A 14,560-nucleotide genomic window follows, 5' to 3' on the forward strand; every position below is an offset into this window, starting at 1 on the left:
GTTTGTAGTCTGAACAGTCCCACACCACATGATATCCGATATTTGCAGGACGGATTGAAACCACATTTGGCAGGTAGTTTTGTGTGGGACTGGGACAGATGCGTCTTCAGTCTAAACAGCTCCAAACACTCCAATCGGATATTGTGGACCGTGACGTCATAGAAGGCGCGAGAGCAAGGCACCAGAAGGAAGAGCGTCACGAATTACGGAGCAGTAAAAAATGGAAGAAGTTGAATGTGTCTGGTGTGTGTGATTTCTCCACCTCTACTAGACAGTGATATCACCAATACGCTAAGGTAGCAAAACTTCACGTTCGCCGTTGTTCTTGTTTCTGCTGCCGTCACAATTATATGACCTCACACATGTGCACTGAACGACGACTCCGCCTCAACGTCGTTGCTACGGCAACCTGTCAGATCTTCCGATAATGTGGCCCAGTCTGAACAGAGCCAGATCGCATTTGGACACTTGTTAAAAATAGTGTGAACATCCATCCATCCATTTTCTCCTGCTTTATCCGCCGCAGCGGGTCACAAAGAGCTGGAGCCTATCCCAGCTGGCATAGGGCGTGAGGCGGGGGACACTCCGGGCACGACGCCAGTGCACTGCAGAGCTCACACAAAGACAAACAACCACGTACACACACACTCACTCCTAGGGGCAATTTGGGACTGGTCCCTTAACCTGAAGCGCATGTATTTGGAGGTGGGAGGAAGACGGAGAACCCGGAGAGAACCCACGCAGACACGGGGAGAATATTCAAACTCTGCACAGAGCGGGACTCGAACCTGGACCTACTGTGTTGTGCGGCGACCACTACTCACTGCGCCACCGTGCCACCCACAGTGTGAACAGTCATCACTAAAAATCAGATATGAAAGGAAATCCGATATATCTGCAGTCTGAACGGGGCCTACATGGTGTCAGTGGGTCACGTCTGGCTTTCTTTAGTCTTGTCAAACTGCCTGATACAGTCTGTGATTTTGTTTTTGCTGTGGTCCTCTCCTTGGCACACAGATGAGGTGGGAGAGGTTCAGTATGGAGGGTAGTAGGGTGGGGGGTGGGGGTGTGTTTCTACTGTGGTAACTGGTCCCAGTGGGCTCCTTCCTCACTGTGCAGTCACCTGAACCCTTCCTCTCTGGAGACCCTCTTCTTCACAAACACATCTTGCATCATTAGCAGGACCTGCTGTTACCATGTAGACAGAACCCATGATACACTCCTCGGGAGGGATCGGTCGTTACCCAACACACAGTCAATGTACTTTGCATGTCAGGGTCTTACATTAAAAACTACAACAGAAAGTTGTAACGTCGTAACAAAGGTTTTAGCATTAGCTCGTGGAAACATTAAACATGGTGAAGCTGCAAACAGCCTTGATTGAACTCTTCCAGCCTGAGCTCTTCAGGATGCGGATCAGCTGTGGCTATAGACCAAACAAGTTAAGGTCAACGTGGCTCTTCAGTAGTTTTTGTTGCTCATTCTGTGCAAACGATTTCGATGTCACAGGATGTGTTATCTACGTGACACAACAGAACACCCAGTGACTGTAAATCCACTTCCAGTGAGTGACGTGAGGACCACACCTTGAAAATCTTATGTAAATCAAGTGTTTGTCATACAAAACAAACTTCCTGGTTTCGGCAGACGGCATCATCACTTTAACTGAATGTTGTCCTGAGATTGACTTCAGGCCGGAACTCGTACAACATGAGAAGTCTGACAAAGGGAGGACAGTCGACTTCCTGATCTGTGGTATTTCACTGTGCTGCCAGTCCACACCTTTACACCCACGGCACAAAAACCTTTAACATACTGAGGTTCATTGAAGGTGATTGGATCACATCTTTAAAAAGACTGTTGAACTATGAATGGGCACAAAAATCAAAATGGTTGACCTCCGGTTGCGGTAAATGATGTGTCCTAAACTGAATACTTCAGTAAGTGTACTCATATATGTACTTAAGTGTACACACACATATTGAACAACAATGAATGGCTAAATGTGCTCACATTTCATCTGAAGTGGGACTTATTTACAGTTTTATTTATTTACGTTTGTGTTTGTCTCGTAAAGAAGACAAACACAAACATAAATAAGAAGCTTGTGAAGTGTCATAAGCTCCTCCCCTTCCTGCTACACACTCCTGAAGACTTTTTTTACAGGTCTTGATTTTAGGGAGAAGTCACATGGCTGCCAGTCTTCATGTATAACATGTAAATCATATTGTGAGCAGATGATATATTTACCTCAGGATTAATTAAATATCTATCTATCTATCTATCTATCTATCTATCTATCTATCTATCTATCTATCTATCTATCTATCTATCTATCTATCTATCTATCTATCTATCTATCTATCTATCTATCTATCTATCTATCTATCTATCTATCTATCTATCTATCTATCTATCTATCTATCTATCTATCTATCTATCTATCTATCTATCTATCATGAACTGTTCAAAAGCCCAGACTCACCTGAAGGTGTGAATGGTTATTTACTTCTGTCACAGTTTCACTGACTTTATAGAATCCAACCAAGTCGTTAACAGTAATAAATTTTGTTTTAAATTGTTTGAGACTTAAAGGAATTAAGACAATAATTTTTTCTCAATCTGAGTTGAAGTACTTCAACATGAGTTAAGGTGCTGGAACTCTGCAGGAATCCAATATTAGTAGCATTCACCTGCATGTGAGACGGTGGAACAAGGTATATACTGTATGTACTTCCTCTGGTTATTTCACTCCAGAGGGTATCCTCTCCACATGCTTCATTTAAAATCTATAATGGAGACATCCAGGTTGTGTTGTGTAATAGTCAAACACAGAAAAAAACAATGGGATGGTTTTTAACCATTGAAAATGAATTGTACAGAAAGTATTTTTGTTTCTGCTGTTGTTCCATGGAGTCTTTTTGTCTCTTGAAACACTTGTTTGAACAGATAAGTGTTAATAAACCCAAAAAGTAACCGGATATTCTTGTTTCTATTTAAAACAACATCCTCTGGAGACCAATTAAAGAAATAAAAATAATACAAAACTAATACTATGCCATTTCTTGACATTTTGACACATATGTTAACCCGTAAAGCAATTAATATTGTAATATTTGTAACACAATCAAATATTGCACAGGTATCCGAAGCTATCTCTGATAAAATTTTCATTCAAACCTGTCAGTAACTTTTTACATAAAATGCAGTTGAATTAATGTTGCTGCAAAGTGGAAGAATCCGCATAATTATTCAGATTTACATCACACATCAATGGTTTAGGATCCACTTGTTTAATGGTAATCCATCAACTACTTAAAGTGTAAAAACGAAACAAGCTGGACAAAAAAATTCTGTCTCCACCTCTTTATTTGTATCTAAACCGACTTATGATGACTTCTCTCCTGCCCAACCCTTCCAATACGTTTCATCAACGTCACTCACTTGGTTTCTGCATGAATGATGGAAATACTAAAAAAAAGAAAAAACACCCTACAAGTTGAAAAACAAGTTCCTGGAAACCATTACGCTGCTGTGTAATCCTTCTTACAGACAGATAAATCTAACTGACATTTAACTTTTGTCAGACTGCTAGTACAAATTACCGTATTGATTCCAAGCAGTCATTTTGTGATAGAAAGAGATGAGGAAGAATGTGTGTAAGCAATTTACAGAGCTAAAAAAGCAGAAGCCACCATAAGAAGCTTGATAGCTCATTAAAAATAGTAAAATAATGAAAACACGTGTTTTCACATCTTTTGTAAACAAGTTCTGATTCTTAAAGAAACCCTTTTGATATGGATGGTTTTATTTTTCAGATCTTTCAGTGAAGCAGTTCCCTGTCATTTGGTGCTAGTCAGTAGGATCCACGCCCGGATCAATTCATCATCCGATGACGGCATATAGCTCTCCTTCTGAAATCATTGTCGTCCCCAGCATGTTAATGCCTTCGTAAACACATCACAGCAGGAGCTAATGACACCAGACCAAACAGAAAAAAACAGACAGGTGTGTTTGGAGACGGCACGCTATCGTAACGCCTCACAACATCATCGAACTGAACACACACAAACCCTTTAAAATATGACAATACAGATTCTGTCTGTGAGGAGGGCGAGGCCCACAGTCTGTTTGAACCACGGAACAATGAATGACGATTTTCAGATCAGCATTTACGCTCATTTCCTAAACAAACTACAACGTCTCTGCTCTGAATGACTGAAACTTGACCCAGTAAGCAGCTCTGCAGCTGTGTTTGACAGACAACAAGAGTCAAACTTCAGTGTGTGTGTGCGTGTGTGCGTGTGTGTGTGTGTGTGTGTGTGTGTGTGTGTGTGTGTCTTTGTGACTGCACGAGAGACCACTGTGTTGTGCATATTCATTCTGTCTGTTTACTGTGAGTTTTTATGTTTTGTTCTATATGTTATTAATGAAGAGCTTTGTAATCTCAATGGGACTTCCTGGTGAAAGAAAGGTGAAATAAAATAAAATTGAATAAAATAAAATAAAATAAAAGCCCACAATCAAGACCAAAAGAGCCCAGGACATGACTAGTCATCTTGCCTGACCCATGTTCCAAATTTGGTAGAACTTATTTTTGTATAATTAGGAGAACTTTGAAAAAAAGAAAACCCTCATTTTCTGGATGTACCCCTTCATTCAGACTGGCATCAGACTTTCATTTATTCTTTCCTGGCATCTCATTAAATTTGCAATCTATCCAGAAATCTATGGGTTATTCTGTTGACAATCAAACCAGTCCGCCAACCAACCCGCCAGGCAAACACCTCCTGTCCTGTTTGATGTGTCAGTGTGAAATGTCAGCCTCAGAACAATATTAGTTTAGATGTTCAGCCGAGCACACTTGTGCTCCTTCCTCTTATCATAAAATGGTCAGGTTAGAAGGGCTTCGGTTTTTGCGCCGTGTTCCTAAATTAACAAGTCAAGAGAAGTCCTGGTTCACGGGGATTTATTTGAGCACGAAGAACAATTCAATTTAATTTACCAAACGTTTATTCTGCATCATTCTCACTGTTGTCTAGCGTGTGCCACAGTGAGTGTGTGTGGATACGTGTTTGACCTCAACCCCAGCATCCGCAATTAAAGACGGAAGGAAAGAATTATGGGATTAATTCTCTTTTAATTTCCTGTGATATGAGGCGACACTTCAGTTTATTCTCACACAGAAAGCTGATTCCACACAGAATAAGATGCTAAGTAAACAGGCCATTGTTAATGAACATGTTGAGCTGGTTTTCTCTGCATACATTCTGTGTATTACTCCATTTATCACCGATGGTAGCAGCAGCTTGTTTCTAAACCAAACAGATGAGCCAAACAGGTGTGTTATGGATGCTGTAATAATTGGTGTGTCTCAGTCCCCCTCTCTATGGAAACAGGGCCATTGGAGATTATGGGATAGGACCATGCTATCTCTGCACTCCATCCCCTCCCTAAATCCTTTGGGGCCAATTACCTGCTGCTGGTGGCAGGCCGCAAGTCGAAGCACGGCTGTGGCTGCGAGACAGCTTGTGTCCTCCCTGCTCCCCTGGTGATTCTCTCGTGAAAGGAGCTGAGGTTTGTTTCCTCACGAAAGCAAAGACCAACGTTCAAGACACAACATTAAATATAATGCAGAAATGCAGAAAACACTTAAAATATGAAGTATAAAACATTTTATGCTCAACTTTGTGATGTTGCTTTGCTGCCCTGACTGAGAGGCAGACAGAGAGCTAATTGGTGAGACATTTGGTTGAAATCAATGTTTAAGAGGCGACCAGTGTAATTAGGGGCCTTTTAAACATCACACCTGGGTTAAGTCGTCCAATTTCCTGTAAGACAATGTAAATGTCTGTAATTATCCTGTAGTCGCCTGAGCAGAAGGGTAGAACAAGGAGACAGGTGGATAAAACAACAGAAAAGACTGAATAGAAGATGCTGCATGGAGTCAGCATCTGTCCCTCCAGTCGTTTCTAGAAGCCTCTAATTTGAGAGCAGCAGCCATTGAGATGGTGTCTACATCCAGACACCATGGAAAGATTTTAATCCTTATTTATCCCTGAATGAAAACACAACTTCATCAGGGTGGTGTTAGAGTTCATTTTACATCATACATTTAATACTTTGGCATAATTATCATCCACCGGGTCCATCTGCATAAATTTATATATAAAATATTAGGAATAATAATTGCCACACATGTTAAGTTATTGTCATGGACAATCTCTTACTATGTGATATGTAGATCTAATTGTGTATGTGAGGAACCAGAATCTTATTGGAGAGGCAAGTTCAGGTTAAATGTCCCCACTAGGCTGTGGAGAATCATCCAAAGCCACAGGTTTTCTATTCCAGCTGATTCATCCTGGAGTTGTCGGTGTCTCAGCCCAGATTCATCTTGGATGTGTTGTTGTTACATCTCAAATTGTCTCTATGGCTCAGACTTGTTACTGCAACAACTGTGCATTTACAGGTACCACATGCTGGACTGACTCTGGGGCTTCTTTACATAGCCTGCACCTTGGGTCAGATCTACTGTGGTAGATATTGGCCTCTATTGCCCTTGTACTTAGGGCCTGTTCTTGTGCTGCCATGATCAGTGCCTCTGTGCTGTCTGTCAGTCCAGCTTTATTCAGCCATTGGTAGGTCTTCTTGATATCAGCCACTTCCTCTATCTGACGGTGGTACATGCCGTGTAGGGGCTTGTCCCTCCATGTTGTCTCCTCCTCCTCCTCTTCCTCCTCAGGTTTCTGCTGTCTAAGGCGTTCACTGAGCAGTTCATCTGTTGGGGCCATCTTCCTGATGTACTCTTGGATATATATATAAATGTACATACATATATATATACACTGTATATATACACTATATATTTTATATATATATATATATATACATACTATATATACACACAATATATATAGTATATAGATAGATAGATATAGATATATATATATAGATAAAGATATATATATATATATATATATATATATATATATATTCATTTATTCATTCATTTATTTATTTACTTAGCAGTACTTTGAAATGTGTCATCCACTAGGCTGACTACCATCATGACTTCAGTTATAGCTGGAGGGAAGACAAACATCCAGCTTCGGTCGTCACCCTGGATACTGAATTCATACTTGTGACAGGCCATATGGAAATATTCGGCAGCAGCACATGAGGAAACATAAAACAAACATGAGTCATTGTGGTTCAGTTCCAAGCTGCCACGCTGTGGCGTGGATTTGGTTTGTCATCCACACATGGTTGCTGTCAGGTTATAACTAATATAGAAAAATGGACATACTGTATACATTTTATTTACAAATTTGGGCCTTTATTTAGAAATAAAGCAAATTATACACACTCATGAGTGTCATTCTCTGATAGGCAGTATGACTGTTTTAGGTTTTTTTTGACAGAGATCAATGTGATATTCATGTAGAATACTATGTGGATGAATGTTTCCATGCTGTCTTTAAACTATGTGGTTCAACTCAGTTCTGATTTACTGCCAACAACTGTTTGTTTGTTTGTTTGTTTGTTTGTTTGTGTTTTTACCCATAAAGGATGCCAGCATTTACACCGGTTAACACTTATGGCAACATAATATAGGTGTATATGTGGGTTTGACTTAAAAATGGAGGCTGAAATGAAAGTAAAACTAGTGATGGACACAGACGAGTGACACAGCAATAATTATCCAAACTACTGCTTTGTATTTTTAGAGCTGTGCAAAATATTGTTTGCATTTTAGGATGGAGAAGAAAGAGGAGAGTCCTTACGGCATTGTGACGTGTGACACGCATTGACAGGGAATATCCAATCTGTCCATCACATCCAATTCTTAATTCATATCTGATTTATTTCCAAATATAACTTAAATACTCTTCATCTAAATTAGACCTCATTTTGATGAGAGTATTGTTATTTCTGCTACACGTTTATGATTTTTACCCAATCTGTGCTACATTGGAGAGATAAAAATCAGAATTGGGTCATATGGAACCATGTGTTGTAAATAAATAATGTATTAATCATGAGTAGTTCATGATTCATCAGAAGTTACTATAATTTAGCATCCTATTTTTCATCGAGATGTGACACTCTTTGGTGGGATTTTATTATGGTTAGGGTCAGCATGTGCAGAGTTTCAAGAGAAAAGAATAACTACTGGTAAGCCAGGCAAAATGGAGGAAAAAATTTACGTTCTTTGCTCTGCTAGAGTCACGAATCTGAAACGGAAGAAATTGTAGGTCTTGTCACCTCATAGGCTGAGAGGTTATGTTAAAGTTGTGGTTTCACTCACCTGATGGGATGACAGTCACTGTATTACAGGCCATGTTAGCTACTAAGTGCTGAAATGGTAAGAATTCCTTTTCCCCTTTTTGTCAGGAAGCCATGATATATAATATTGATTAATGATTACAGGTGTATTCTTCTTATAGTAAAATAATTTTCTTCTGTTTGCCATTGTTCAGCCCTGAATCAGAAGATTACATTTTCTGCCCCCACGAAGATGATTTATATTTAATTTTTTTTTTTGATTTTAGTTAACCCTTTCACAAAAGTGAAAGTTGAATGAGGGTCAGGGTTAAATGAAATTATGTAAGAGGCATTTAGATGAAAAGGAAATTCTCCGTTGACGTTCAAATTCCCTGAATATTTTCATCTTTTACTGGAAATATTCCATACTAACATATTTAATAACTGCTCATTCAGTAATATTACATAGAAATGACCTGGAAGCTGCAGTGATGTAAGGATGAGATATAATTTCTATATGACTGCATGTAAAAATCTGTTACCTCCCCATTGGACCGGAACAGTGGTAGAATCTCATTCAAAGTCCTTGCTTGTTTTTTTGCAAATCTTCCCTGCTCTGTTATTATTCTTCATAACATTGGCAAATTGTGAAAAAGGCTCTACCTCATGATGTTCAAGAAAGCGGAAATGTGTCCAGAATCTGTATCCACCCACCACAAAAGTTTGTGAACTATCCCAAGATCAATGTCTTTAAAATCATTTGTCAACTTACTTCAATAAAATATTTCATATGTGCCAGTTAATAAGGGGTGCATATGTTTGAAACCCCCCCACCCCCAAAACAAAATAAAACAAAACAGTAAGGCCTAATAACAGTACATGAATAATCCAGACACCTCAAGCTGACTGATTACTAACCTTTTTCACAGGCAGATAACTTCACAGGAGAATGAATAATGATATTACGTCAAGATTTAAAATAAAAGCACACATTACCAAAATGTTTATACAGCTATTTCTTCCATGCCTAATCCTTCACAGCCTCAGTAGTTTGAGGGGAGTGCTACCTGACTTTTTGAAGTATCTCAGAGTGACCTTGTGACAGCAGTTGGGAGTGTGTGCATGTGTGTGCAAGCAGATATATTTGCTTGTGTGTGTTTGTAGTCTGAGGCTGTTGGGTCAGAGCCACTGATGGATGTCCTTACATCCTGCCTTGCGTGACTGACCAGTCAGATAGTCATCAGTACCCAAATAAGTTCAGGTCAGGCCCCTGCACCTCAGTCCAGACCTCATTTGGTAGGCAAATGAACGCACCTAAACAAAGCCAACCTTTCAGAGCAGGGCAGTTTATTAACTTTTCCCTTTGAAGAGACGGAGCTTCACTCACATTGAAAGACATAATAGCGCACCTTTATTTTCAGTATTAACAGGTCTAAATATGGTTATGAAGGGAAAGTAAAGGATTGTTGACAACAACTCAAGTAAGGTAAGATTATCTAACAAGAAGAGTCCAAAAATGTTATGTCCTCAACATGTACAATAAGACACTGGAGGAAAGGTAACTGCTCATACCCCATCATCTCATTATCCACAGTACAATGTGAAACTTGTCATGGAGTATTATTCTAATAACTAGCTTAGAATTTAAAGTTTACATTCTTTGGGGGGATTTTATTATGGTTAAGGTCAGCATTTCACCGTTTTATGACAGATTCAGACGCCTTCCTCCATCTTTGCCAGTGTAGTTCTTTAGCAATGTGCACCACACCCCTGCTGAAACAGGATCTGGGTCTGTCATTGTGCTCATTGTTGAGAGACTAATCCCGACAATTACACCTCAAGACCGAAAGTGGCTGCCTCGCCCAGCATCCAGCCAAGTCCTGTCCAGGTTTTGGTTTGGGGGCCCTCGTTGCCCCCCGAGGGCCTCCTTGATGTTGTTAACCCATCTCCCACTATTCACACTGAACTCAAATGGCTGGTGTGTCTTTCTCAGGTTTTACTCCCCTGCACTTTGTTCACCTGCTGCTCTAGTTATGACCTCGCTGGATTATTGTTGGGACAAAAAAAGGCTTGTGGACACAAAGAGAGACGGAGGGAAGATATGAGAGCAAAGGGCAGGTATTTCAGGTTATGGCGGGCTTACAGAGCACTAAAGGAGACAATGGTTTATGCATGTGATAGCATGTGATTATGTTTTTCAATACTTGGCCCCCTCACCCACTGCCACACAATACGTTGTGTCTGTTGGATAGGGTGTTTGGCAGTTGGGGATGGCGTTGGTTTTGGCTGTCAGTGTTGTAACAGGAACAGAGGTCGTTCTCACAGAAGTCTGGACTGACATCATAAAAACACAGCAAGTTACCTGGGGGCTGATCGGGGGGTGAAGGTGAGCGAACTGGTGAGGTGGGAGTTAGCGAGGAAGAGGGGAGATTTTGTCTCAATCGTCATTGGCTAAAGACAGTGCTGGGGACACACCTGTGAGCACCAGAGGCTACGGAGATTGGCTACAACCTGAAAATTACACCTGTGGGGGGAAAGGGGAGGGAGGGGGTCAGGCTACATGTAAACCAAGCCGTTTACAAATTCAGCCTCTGTCTTCTTGAGGAGCTAAACCGCCTAACACCGTTGACAAGAGCTCCTGGAAAAAAAAAACCAAGTCCTGCTTGGGTGGCAGGAAGATTGCTGACACGCTTCAAACCTGTTTGGTTTGGTTCCGGGGTTTGGCCATTGCTGACTCTACCGCTGCATCTACCTGAAAGGGACAGCTTTTTTTCTTCTCAACTGCCACTCCAGAGGTCGACTGTCCTTCAGCGGGAGCAGGAAAGAGGAAGACCAGCCAACGGGGCGTCAAGAGCCCTTACACAAAGATGCCTCTTGTCTTGCTTTTCTGGCTCAGTGACGACACCTGAGAAAGACTGGGTAAATTCACAAACGTGTGATCGCTTCTGTCTTCATTCTCCATATTTAAAACCTGGGTTGTCGTCATTACCCGATGCTCAGCAACTGTAGAGGTAAAACTTTAAGGACATTTGATCAACGTCTAAGATCAGGAAATGTGTGATATGGAAATTAGGTCAACGCGCGAAGCCCTCTGTGATTGTGCGATTGTAAAAGAAGGTCTAGGTAGTTTCGATGGGAAGCGAAAATAATGTGTATCAAATTCCTGCTCCTTTTAACCGGAGAGAAAGAAGAGAAAACAATAGAAGCCAACGCTCATTCCTAAACTGGATAGACCAGTCGGTGCAGGTAAAGGCAAACTGCCAGACTTGTCAAAGGATATGAAGACAGACGCTGACTTCTTCTCTCAGACCGTTAAAGTGGTTTATGAGGAGAAATCCACGGTATGACCAGCTTTACAAATTACAAATATAGTAGTTTCACTTTTAATAGTTTACCAATATGTTATAGTCTTAATTTAAATTAGTTCAAAGCCCATTTGGCAACTTTTTTCTACAACATTTTGAACTATATTGTTGTCTTTTAAGATGTCTTTTTTTGATATTGCTTTTAGATTTGGTCTTTGAAGGCAGGTTTTGGAGAGCGATGCCTGTTTCACGAGCTTTGGAAATTAAAAAAAGGAAGTCTGTTCCGTCGTGGATGTGTGTCGGACATAAAATGTCTGCTCATCCGTTTCTTTTTTGCCTCTGAGGAGTGGCTGCGTGTTGAGATGGACTGATCAGAGCCTAGTCTTCCCTCAGGATAGAAGATATACATCATTTTATTTTCTAACCGCCTTGTAAGATATTTTTAAACAGATGGGAACTGTTGCTGTTGGATAGGAGATGAGAAAATGGAGGGAAAATGTCGACTGTATAGTGGTGACTGCAGAGCGAGGTGGAAGATTGTGATTGGTGGAAAGAGGAACATTTGTTCATTTCTTTCATACACCTGAATAGCTGCGAGTCACATGAGTGCCGGTCGCTGACAGTGTATGGCCACTGGGCGGGATGTGCAGAGTTTCGAGAGAAAAGAAGAACGACTGGTAAGCGAGGCAAAATGGAGGAATAATTTTACGTTGTTTGCTCTGCCAGAGTCACGGATCTAAAACGGAAGAGACTGTCGGCCTCCTCACCTCATAGGCTGAGAGGTTAAGTTAAAGTTGTGGTTTCACTCACCTGATAGTCACTGTATTATAGGCCAGGGCCATTTTAAGTTAAAGCTACTAAGTGCTAACATGGTAAGAATTCCTTTTCTGCTTTTCTTCAGGAAGCAATGATTATTATATAATATTGATTAATGATTACAGGTGTATTCTTTTTACAGTAAAATAACTTTCTTCTTTTTGGCATTGATCAGCCCTGAATCAGAAGTAACATTACATTTTCTGCCCCCAGGGAGATGATTTACAGTAAATTTTATTTTGATTTTAATTCTAACCTGATCATAAAATTAAAATGAATCTGTCAGTCGAATGAGGGTCAGAGTTAAATGGAATTATGTAAGAATCATTTAGATTAAAGGGAAATTCCCTGTTGATGCTCAAATTCCCTGAATATTTTCATCCTTCACTGGAAATATTCCCGACTAACATATTTAAATCCGGTCACTATGTAATATTACATAGTAATGACCTGGATGCTGCAGTGGTGTAGAGCTGTATGGATGATCAGCAGTTTCATAGACCAGATATTAGAGTCACCACATGGCACCTCAGTCATCTGAAGGCCCAATTAGGTGGTGCTGAGACAAGGACTGGATTTAATTAAGGTTTTGGGTTTCCCCACCATTGTTTCCTCACAAAGACAGCAACTATTGATTAAGGGCCAGGCCAGTTTACCTATCTGCTTGTTGACTTCATGGTGGAGTCACATTCCAGCACAGAGCAGTTACCTGATCACGCCTCACTTCCAACAGGCGAAAAGCGTGGGCAGCCGTAAGCGGCTAAGACTCCCAGTGCACAGACCACCATTACAACAGCAGGGCGAACTCTATGGTGTACTGACATGAGAGGAGCAGATGTATCTGGAGGAAGAACTGAGTTGGCTTTGTTGGATGTATGGATTGGTTGGATATTATGAAAGGTAACACAAGACATGTTGTACTTTTCTCAGGGTCGTTTTTTTCACAGCTTGACTTTACCAGATAGATTTTTGTGGGCTAATCTTTTTTCACTCTTTCTTTCCCTCTCTCCATCTTTTCTTCCTCAGAAGCCTGCAGCACTGGTTTATAATGCTGATGATTAACTAAATAAAGTCTGGGAGAGCGGTTCTGCTTGGCTTTCTCATTTCATGGGGCCTGACTGACCGAGAGGAAGACGGAACATTCCCAGGCAGCAGGCTGGAAATTCAAGATCTCTTTTCTCTTTCTTCTTCCACCTCCTCCCACCGATCCATGATCTTTTTACTTTTGTTTTGTTACATTCTTTCCTTGGGGGTACCTTTCATGACGGTAAGGTTACAGGTGCATTCTCCATTTTCTTTCTCCACCTTCTTTTTCTGAACTTTTCTTTCTCTGCCTCTCTTTCCTTTCTCTCCTCCGTCCCCCCTTCTCTCTTTCTCTCTGTTCTGTTCTACTTTTGCATCGCTTTCAGGATAATAATTGGAAACCAGGTTTTCTTCAACGAAACAAAAATGCCTCTTCCTTTTATTTGAAGTTCTCTGAAAAAAACATCACTTTGTGAAGATGACCAGGTGAAATGAAAAAAGAAATCATTATTAGTACTATTTAAAACAGTAAATTGTACATTTCACGCTACTAAATACACAACGCAATGCTACGTAGGCTAAGTGTATTATGGGAATAATGGTACTCTAATTTCAACTAAGACCAGTAATATGTGTGGATTTCATTTTGATGTGTGAAGATTTCACGCGGTGCACCTGTGAATGATCCGTGTTATTCAGTAAATGAGGGCTGTTTCTATGACCTTCTACACACACAGCATCGGCCCAGGTCGAGCTGAGCAACATTCCATCAGCCTTTCATCACTCAGCAAACATAGAGACAATGGCCGGAGAGGTCCTCCAATGGAAATACAATTGTCATCGTCTTTCTTTCATTCTTAAAAGCATCCGTTGAAGCACACTTGACATGCTGCTTCACTGACTTATGGAGCATTAAAAAGCTAATCAACGAGCATATGAAGCGATACAGAACCAGCTCTTTGGGGTGAACATGCCTTTGAACTACTGGCATTTTATTTGAGAATGTGACATAATGCGCAATGTAAAAAAATTAGTCACTTCCATTTGGTGTGTGAAAAGGTAGGCCTCTCAAACGTTGCCGTGGAATAGATGCAGACTAGTCGGAACAGGTTTGGGCAATCATTAACTGTGGCACAGACCTCTATGAC

The 14,560-nt window shown here is 40.7% G+C and overlaps 1 long non-coding RNA gene across 1 annotated transcript; it reads left to right on the plus strand.

The window, feature by feature from the left end:
- The first annotated feature begins 10,879 nt into the window (after positions 1-10,879).
- Positions 10,880-13,474, plus strand: LOC137589063 (uncharacterized). The gene is made up of 3 exons (XR_011034139.1): positions 10,880-11,187; positions 13,123-13,289; positions 13,416-13,474. It is a non-coding gene; the product is annotated as an uncharacterized lncRNA (long non-coding RNA).
- The last annotated feature ends 1,086 nt before the right edge of the window (positions 13,475-14,560 follow it).

This window comes from Antennarius striatus, chromosome 2 (genome assembly GCF_040054535.1).
Source record: "Antennarius striatus isolate MH-2024 chromosome 2, ASM4005453v1, whole genome shotgun sequence".
NCBI classification, from domain to species: Eukaryota; Metazoa; Chordata; class Actinopteri; order Lophiiformes; family Antennariidae; genus Antennarius; species Antennarius striatus.